This window comes from Aythya ferina, assembly GCF_964211825.1.
Source record: "Aythya ferina genome assembly, chromosome: 9".
Taxonomy (NCBI): Eukaryota; Metazoa; Chordata; class Aves; order Anseriformes; family Anatidae; genus Aythya; species Aythya ferina.
The window spans coordinates 7512657-7521440 of NC_140305.1; the positions used below are offsets into that span (position 1 = coordinate 7512657).

The following is an 8784-nucleotide window of genomic DNA, read 5'->3' on the forward strand; positions in this document are numbered from 1 at the left end:
TGAACATGAGTACAGACTAGGACAAGAACTCATTCAGAGCAGATATTAATATCAAACTATTCTTATAAATCCCAAAGATGAACACGGTCCTTCTAGTTTTAAGAAGTATATCGAACAGAAGAAAATTACATCCGTGTTTTTATTTGGAAAAAATATAGATGTCTTTATAAGTTACAGTCAGGCTGGCGTTAAATATAAATAAACCTGGCAAGTACAGGTATGAAGAGCAGTGTGACCTTTCACAGTTTAAAGTGCTGTTTTTTTCCTTAAGTTTGACCTACAGTGATATAGTATTAATAACAGACATGAGATTGGCTTTGCCTTTGAGATACTTTTAAAACAATATGTTTTATAGCATTACATTTTATTTGGTGGTTGCTGTACCTTTGATGGGGTTTGGCTGCTTTATGCTTTCAAGGGTCTCTTAAAAGCTGAGGTAAGAACTTATTTTGAAATTTGACGTTCAGATAGTCACATGACCCTTGCAACTGATTTTTAAGGAAACATTCAATACAGTGAAAATTTTGGTAAAGTTGTGGGTGCTGGCAACGTTATTCTGTCCATGCATATTTTTGCATGCACCAGTAGATAGTATCAAAGTTCTGGTACAGCAGTGGTGCTTAGAAACATGATACAAATAGCCATTTCTGAAATGGACTGAGCCTATCTAATTGTTTCATATGAGATTATAAAGCTCAGCCATAACTGTGGGTTTTAACTGGTTTTCAAACATTGATTTGGAGATTAGTTGAATCACCTCTTGTATGAATTTTTATTCAATTTTAGCGGTACATGGAATACCATCTACGTCCTTTATTTGCAAGCTATTTTAATGAGTCAGAAACATGATTATCTGCAAAAAGAATCCCAGAGTATAACAGGATTTTGTTTTTTTCTGAAAGAAGTACTTGGGGTCTTTCAGGTTTTGCTAACCTAAAAGTAGTTTGTGACTTATAGAAGGTAGGGGGCTTGTTGTCCCAGGATATTGACTTTTCTGGATCCTGTGAAATACAGAATTAGTACTGAACATTGCAAACACAGTAGATGAATGCTTTTTCCTGTGAGGGGAGAGGTATAGAAATGTCAGGCTGACTGGATGTTTAGGGTAATGAGAATTTGTTGTTGGCCAGCAATGCTCACACACAGGACTTTACAAAATTCCTCCAATATTGTTTCTATATCTGTAATTATATAATTACAGAGAGGTGTTGATTATGTTTGCAGAAGAAGTGATTTTTTTTTTTTTTTTTTTCTAGAATTCATACTCCACTTCCACCTCTCCCAAGCTTGCCGTTTTCTTCCGAGTTCCCATATAACTTACCTCTCTGCAGATTGCACCACTCCTCGTGTTGGGAAGCACAAGGTGAGTCAGCCACTGCCATAAATATTTTTGGGGTGGGGGGGTGGTGGAAGTTTTTTGCTGTGGTGGTGGAAAGCCGTATGAGTAGTCGACAAGCTAGCTTGTATGAGGCAGGGCAGAGCAGCTTTTTTTTTTCTGGAAAACTTAATTATTACAACCCTTTTCCCTTTTCAGCGTATTTCAAGGAAATGTGGGACACAGCTAGGCTGCCCAGATCATGGCATTTGTAGGAGACTCGATAGATGTCAGGTTAGCATCAGTGGTATTTTCAGCAAAACTTTGAAATCTGAGGGATGGGGATCATGTGAGATTTGTCCATTGCAAGCATTCATAAGTTAGAGCACCTCTGTCCCAGTAGACACCTGCAAGATGACATGCAGAACTGAGTAAGAGGTTCATGTCTGCTCTAGGCATAAGCCAGTTTGTGTGTACTTGGGATACAGACTTTTTCTATAATAAAACTGATTGAATCAAGACACTACAAGCTCCTAAATAGCCTCAGACTATAATAACTGTATGTAAAGCAGGACATTAATCAGATGGATTTCTAAGATATGCTACCAGTCTTCTCACTGATACTTTTTTCTCTTCAGCCCTGAGGTCATATTTTGCCTGTGTGTTTTGCTGAGTGACTTATAAGAACTCTATAAATAAAAAGTTATAACTGTGTTTGCATTTTCCTTGATTAAAATGCCATTTAAATGTATTTAAAATGATATGCAAATTATATGAAGGCTCCAGGCATATTTTTTCAGCAAGACCCTACACATTGGAAAGGTTGTTAACAGAGCAAGGAATAAATAAATAAATAAATAAAATTGAAGTCATTACTGGAAGCAAGAGGACAATGAAGGAGTCCTCTTACAATTATAAAATGGATTTAGATAGAGAAATGGTGCAGAAATCACTGTTTCCTGGTGGCTACCATAGGAAATTAACTATATCCTTGTACCTTTTGCTAAGGCTTCCTTCAGGAGTGCATGCTGTAACTCTCTACTTGTTAGTGCTTATGTGTTAAGCCATAATTATGTATTATTAGGACAGATTTTACAAGGCTTTTTTTTTTTTTTTTTAAATCCTAGAGTTACTCTGAAACAGTTTCAGAGGAAATGTGTGACAGAGTTTCAGAGTAACTTTCATTGATGAAATTTACAGTTTCAGTGGTTTCTTGTCCAAATTTTGACATATCAATTTGGTGGGACAATAAGTTATGATAAGAATCTTTAGGCTACAATTATAAAACACAGGGTTGTAAAGTAAGGGCCAGTAAGGTCTCTTAAAATATTGTACGCTATTCACAAAGCTGTATTCACAGAGGGATGTCTACAAATTCTCTTAGCATAGGGTTTAAAATTTCAAATCTCTACACTTTCTGCTTGATTAATGTCATACTTATATTTTTTTGATTCTATGATTTTTTGTTTTCTCTTATAGCTATGTGCATGCATATATAAGGATGTTTGTATAGACATGTATTTCAGCGTGAACAAAATGAAAGGTGGTGACTATTCTCTTCCTGAATCTGTAAGTAATGGACAAACAGACATTGTTGAATCACAGCATATAGGCAGTTTCCTAATGGATTGGATTGCCTTAATGTATCTCTATATAAAAACACAGTAAGATGAAATCTCTGATTCATTCTGCAGGTTTTACCCCTGTTCTTTTACCTTAACTGGGTTTAGAGCTGCTTTTGGTCACTGACTTGGCATAAGACATCTGGATCCCGCTACTCAGCTAGTTTTGCACTAGTTTGCTGTAGGCAGGAATGAGTGCTTGGACTGAAATTGTCTAGAGGTACCTCCTTGTTAACAAAGAAGTCAAAACTTGATCAAGCCTTCCGAACTAGTGCAGAAAATTCTCACCAATGTGAAATTTGCTGAAGGATTGTAAATCTAATTCAATTATGAATAAGGCAGCTAAATGGCAGAATAAAACACTTCATCAGGTATTTTTGTTTAAACAAATACAGAACTACAATCCTCACTTTAACTTTTGTATATGCATTATTTTATCTCACCCCAGAGATAAATATTTGTCATTGCAGTGCTAAGAAAAGGGAATGTACTTCTTTCCTAGGTTGGGAAAATTTAGAAAGGGTAGATGTGATCTTTATTATATATATGTATATATGTATAAAGGCTCAGCTGTTCTGGGATGCAACAGGATAAGTCAGATGTAATATGCTTTGGAGCTGATCAAATTCTGTGGCAACTAGATGCATGAGTTATGAGCTGACTTGGCAGGTACCGTTCCCAAGGCAGCTAATTGTTTCTCAGCAGATTTTCTTTTATTTGCTCTCCTTTAAGAACAGTTTTCCTGGGTGACACAGAAGCCAATGCAAATATGCATAATGAGTATTTCTTTAGGTTTCAGGCAGGACACAGGGCTTCCCTCACAGTATGTGAAAACTCGAGATATTTCCCACAGCTCAGACTGAAGTGCAGAGTTGTGGTAAGATTGGGCTTTAGATAAGAATAAATGAACCCCCATGAGAAAAAGCCAGGTTATGTGGCAGGTAACTCCTTAGGTCAGCCACCACTAATATGAGAGAGATTATTAGAAATTCCTTTAATGATTTAGTTATTTATTCTTTTTTTTTTTTCTTTTTTTTTTCTTTTTTTTTTTTTCCCCTTGAATGCGAGCTCAATTCAATTAACTGTGGTAAAACAAAAACAAAAAACTACCAAGGTCTTTGACATATAAAGTAAGGTACACCAATAAAGTCAAAAGGTATGTTAGTAAAGTTCAACATGTTTGTACTAATAAAATCAGTGATCCAAGAAACTCACACTTCTGTAGTCCTTGAATGAGAGGACTTGTTCACTAGGTGCGAGTGAGTCACATTGAATGCATGTCCAGACATTTCAGTGTTTTATGTTCATGAGGGTAATGTTGTTAAGAGTGCCACTGAGCTCATAAGGAATACAGAGACGAAAAAATTTCCCCTACCAACCTTCACATGTTTTTGGGAGGGAAGGAAATCTGCAGAGGAATTCATCAAACATGACTAGTACATTTAAATTGCTTGTGGTGATAACAAAATGAGACATTAATAACAGATAAAGGAGTTCTTAGTTACACACTCAAAAGCTTATTTAAAGAGCCTAGATTAGATCATAGATCAACAGAGCCTCACTGGAAAGAGCAGCCTTGTTTTACACATAGGGCTACACACGGCAGCACTTAACTGAGACTTCGGTGAGATAAAGCTGTTTGGCTTTAAGTCAACCTTGAGATGACTTTCCCTTTAAAAAAAAAAAAAAATAAAAGCAACACACTTTGATTATGTGTTTGGTTTGCATGTTAAATAAGCTGCTCTGCTAAAAATATACCCTCACAAGGAGCTTATGTCATCTAAATGAGTGACAGATAGTGAAAGACAGGGAAGGCAGAAGAGGCAATACAAGAGCCCGAGTTTTAATTACAGACAGGATGAACTGCAAAGTTTGTATTTAAATTATCTAAGACCTAGAAGACCAAGGCATTTTCTCACAGATGATAGCAAATCCATGGCAGCTAGTGGACAGATCTACAAGTAGCATAGTCATGTGCAGGTCTGTGGACTTTGTTAATCCTGGGCTGTTGTACAATAACTTCTAGTGCTCCTATGTACTGTGAGGCACTTGTATTCAATGTTAGTCTACTGCTTATTCTAACAAACACAGCAAAAACAGCTAAAAAAAAGTTGCTTCAGTAGGGGTCAACTCCTTCACCTCAGTCCCACTGTGCATTTTCTAAACCAGGTACAGAGTTGGCTGTCCCAGATAAAAAGCTGAACTGATCTGCTCTATAGTTGCTGGCTGACCCTGGGCCCACAGACAGCACACATTGTGGAGCGACAGGTAAAATAGATTTATACTTCCTCCTGCCGTTTTTTTAAAAGGATATGCCCTCCAGATAAATTCAAGCACTGTCAGAACTGGCACCCTTCTCAAGAATTATCAGGAAGCAAAGCTCTGAAATACCAGATTCCTAGTAAATTATCTCAGCATTTCATTATAACCAGAGGGTTGTAGATACTCCAGGAGACCCTAAAGGGCCTTTTTATTGTTTCAAGGAACTTGTTGGGGTAATTTAAATAGATGGGAACACCGTGTCCTCTGGATGAGAGGTGGATAAGCCATGATAGGCTATTATTTTACTAGAAGGTAAGGGATGAAGAATGGGGTGTGTTTAAATTTAGAGTTCCCCACCACTCTGATAAAAAATCCAGCTCTGCCCAAGGGCTGTGGAGAGGAGGGCAGTTTTCAAAAGCCTATTCTTCTTGGTTTACTGCATTGTGACTTTTTATTTTGTAATCTCCTCAACAAAACAGGGATCAGAAATGGAAGAGGAAACCTCAACAATGCAGACTGGACCCTGGGGAGGCAAGGCTGATTAATGGACAATTTTATGGCTCATTTGTAAAAAGGGAAACTCTAACAGAGTACTCTGTTTACTTTGTCCATTTGATTCATATCAGAGTTTCAGGAGAAAAAAAAAAGGTATTGGATAGCTTGGGAGAATAAGCAAATAGCTTATGAGCATCTGCAATGAAGAGTCCAAACTACTGGAGGATTTATTACAAAGATTGCATGTACTAGAATGGTCAGACTCCAACAGATTTTTCTTTATACTCATTCTTCCTATCAATTTAATTATAAATGTAATTTTTGAGATTAGGGATGCATTTTCCTCCTCTAGCAGTAGCAGTGGTTATAGACCTGCAAGACCTGCAACTAGTCTGGGAATTTAATCACTTTTTGGAGTCAATCTGTATCCCTTTATGTGCTTTGAAATGCACGGTTTAGTTTGCAGTGCTGTTTACTAACTCTGAAATTATAACAGCAGCAACAGCCTATTCTGCATTTTCTGAACCTCAGTAAATTAGTCTAAGGTATTCTGACTTTTTTCCTAAGTTTTGATTCATCCTTACCCATTCCAATTCCAAAAGATTTGCTGAAATAAATGTAAACAGCATCCACTACTCTCATGTCATCATAGAATGCTGTCCAGTTGGTCAGGCATGATTTCTCTTTAGAAATCACTTGATCAACTTCCCTAGAGACATTGTAGAATTCCCATCATTGGAAGTTTTCAAGATAAGATTGAATAGGATGCTTGGTAATCTCATCTATGCTTGTTATTGCCGTGGAAGGTTTGACCTCATGATCTTTCAAGATCCCTTCCAGCCTGGACTACTCTATGATTCTAAATACTTGTTGAATATTTCACCTTCTTGTACTTTGTATACCTGGAAATGGTTTTCAGACTTATTTGCTTCATCACCTCCACAGGGGCCGAGGTGAGGCTGATTAACCTTAGGTCCTTGGATCCTCATTCTTGTTCAGCCTGTTCCTTCTCTACTGTAGTAGAGTACACTCTATTGCGATTAAATCTTTCCTGCTCCAGATGGTTCCCCTTGGACCCAGGGGTCTGGGCTTCCTGACAGGTGAATCTTACCAGTAAAGGGTTGGGTGAAGAAGGCTTTTATTGAATACTTTGGCTTTCACCATGTTTTTTTTTTTGTCTTAGGGTCCCTTGCCTCATTCAGTGGCAGGTCCACATTTTCTGTAGTTGTCTTTTTGCTGCTGATGTATCTCTAGAAGTCCTTGTTGTGTAAGTCAGTCATAATAAATATGGTGTTGCTCTAACTAAAACAAGCTCTACAGCTGTTCTAACAGCTTATCTGAATTCAGCACGGCTCTATTAATTTTGTTTCTCATGAGAAACTGCCCCTGTGCATGAGGTAGTTCTCTGTTTACACTTAAATCAAAACAGAATTTGGTTCTGGGCACAGAGGATCCAAGTCACCTTCTGTATCCACGGCAATGCACAGATATAAACTGAAGTATTTGGCCTAAAATGTACTGCATGTGCTAAATTTTCTCTGATGAGACTTGAGTAAAATGTTGATAAATACTGATTGTAACCTCTTGTAGACTTAAGCAGTTAGTTCTACAGTTGGTAAAATAGGACTACATTGGGCATTTAAGTGTGTGGGATGCCCTTTTGTAAAAACTGGGACCAGACCCAAAGACAAATTTTGAGCGAGGTAGTTTGTAGACAAAATGCGGTTACCTTCAATTAAGTGCTGTTCTGCTCAGCCAGAGTTTCTAGTGAAATGTAACTCTCAGTGTGTCTGTTACTATATGTGAAGGTTGAGAAAATACATCTCAAATTTGTTAGTTTTCATGAGCATTCATTACTATCTGATTTCACTAGTTAGTGTTAAAATTGTTGCAAAACAAAGCAGAGAAATATAGGAGGTGGAAATAACTGGGGAAGCTTGCATCTAAGTTTAAATTTTACTGTATGATTTTCCACCTGAAGTGCAAAACAACGGTGACACACAAAGAACTTCCTATCACAAAATCCTAACAGGATCTCAGAGATGTGTATCTTTGACTTTACCACACCCAATGCAAAACTGAAAGCTCACATCTGACTGGCGGATTTCCACACTGTGCTTTATTTCAGGGTATTAAACAAATAAAAGCACTGAGATTTATTAAATGTTTGTCTCGCCAGCATTTTTATTTTATTTTATTTTACTTATGGTCTACTCTGTGCCCTGAGCTTTGGGACTACTTTACCATGTGATACCTGTGGAATTTGCTTTCTTCTAAGGCTGCCCTGACTTATTAGACCTTTAGACCTCTACACTTCTATTTAATCTAATTTTATGTATGTTTGAACAGTTAATTCCCTAGTCTCTTGGCAGACAAATTAATTGGTTAATTGACTGTTGTTATTCTTTCATGCAACATTCATAGTCATCTATGAGGGATTGTCCTTGTCTGTTGTACAGTCTTATACATTGTGGAGGTTTTGGCATTGATAAGATGCTTTTGGCCAGACTGGCTATATATTATTTATTCCTGTTTCTTCACATACAATTATTCAAAGGTTGACTGTAACATCAAACAGAAATAACCAAACCTACAAATGTGTCTGATCAGCTTTTAACTGTCTGACAGTGCTGAGTGTAGTGGTACATGCATGTTATTGGGCACAAGCCATCGATCTCTGGAGAGGATTCAGAGCCAGAAGTCAGCAAACTAAATGGATTGGCCAGAAACTGTATTCAACAGTGTGTGCTGTGAGTGCCTGTGAAAATCTGGCCCTCCATATTTTCATGGGCATTTTAATGCCTTGGGGTGCCATTTCTCAGAACAAAATAACAGGAAGTCTGGGCTCCTCATCATGTTTCAACTGCTAGATATCAGAGGTATCCTTAGTACTAGATCTCCTGTTGTTCCTACTTCATAAGGGACTTTTTGAGGCAAACACTTACTAGGAAAAACATGGACCCATACACAAATGTAGCTATTGAAATACTTTGCATTAAGAGGGTTTCTTGTGTGATGCTGTATGTAAGGCTTGTCAAATGAGATCCCTTCTGGGTGGCCTTTGTCCATCTCCCAGTGTTTTCATGACAC

General features: G+C 37.5%; 1 long non-coding RNA gene across 3 annotated transcripts in view; it reads left to right on the top strand.

Moving 5' to 3' along the window:
• Window positions 1-7858, top strand: part of LOC311441655 — an 88365-nt gene extending 80507 nt beyond the window's left edge. For all 3 annotated transcript variants that reach the window (XR_014696117.1, XR_014696118.1, XR_014696119.1), the window contains 4 exons: window positions 1257-1363; window positions 2795-2884; window positions 5107-5205; window positions 5679-7858. This is a non-coding gene — a long non-coding RNA (uncharacterized lncRNA). The remainder of the gene's footprint in view (window positions 1-1256; window positions 1364-2794; window positions 2885-5106; window positions 5206-5678) is intronic.
• The last annotated feature ends 926 nt before the right edge of the window (window positions 7859-8784 follow it).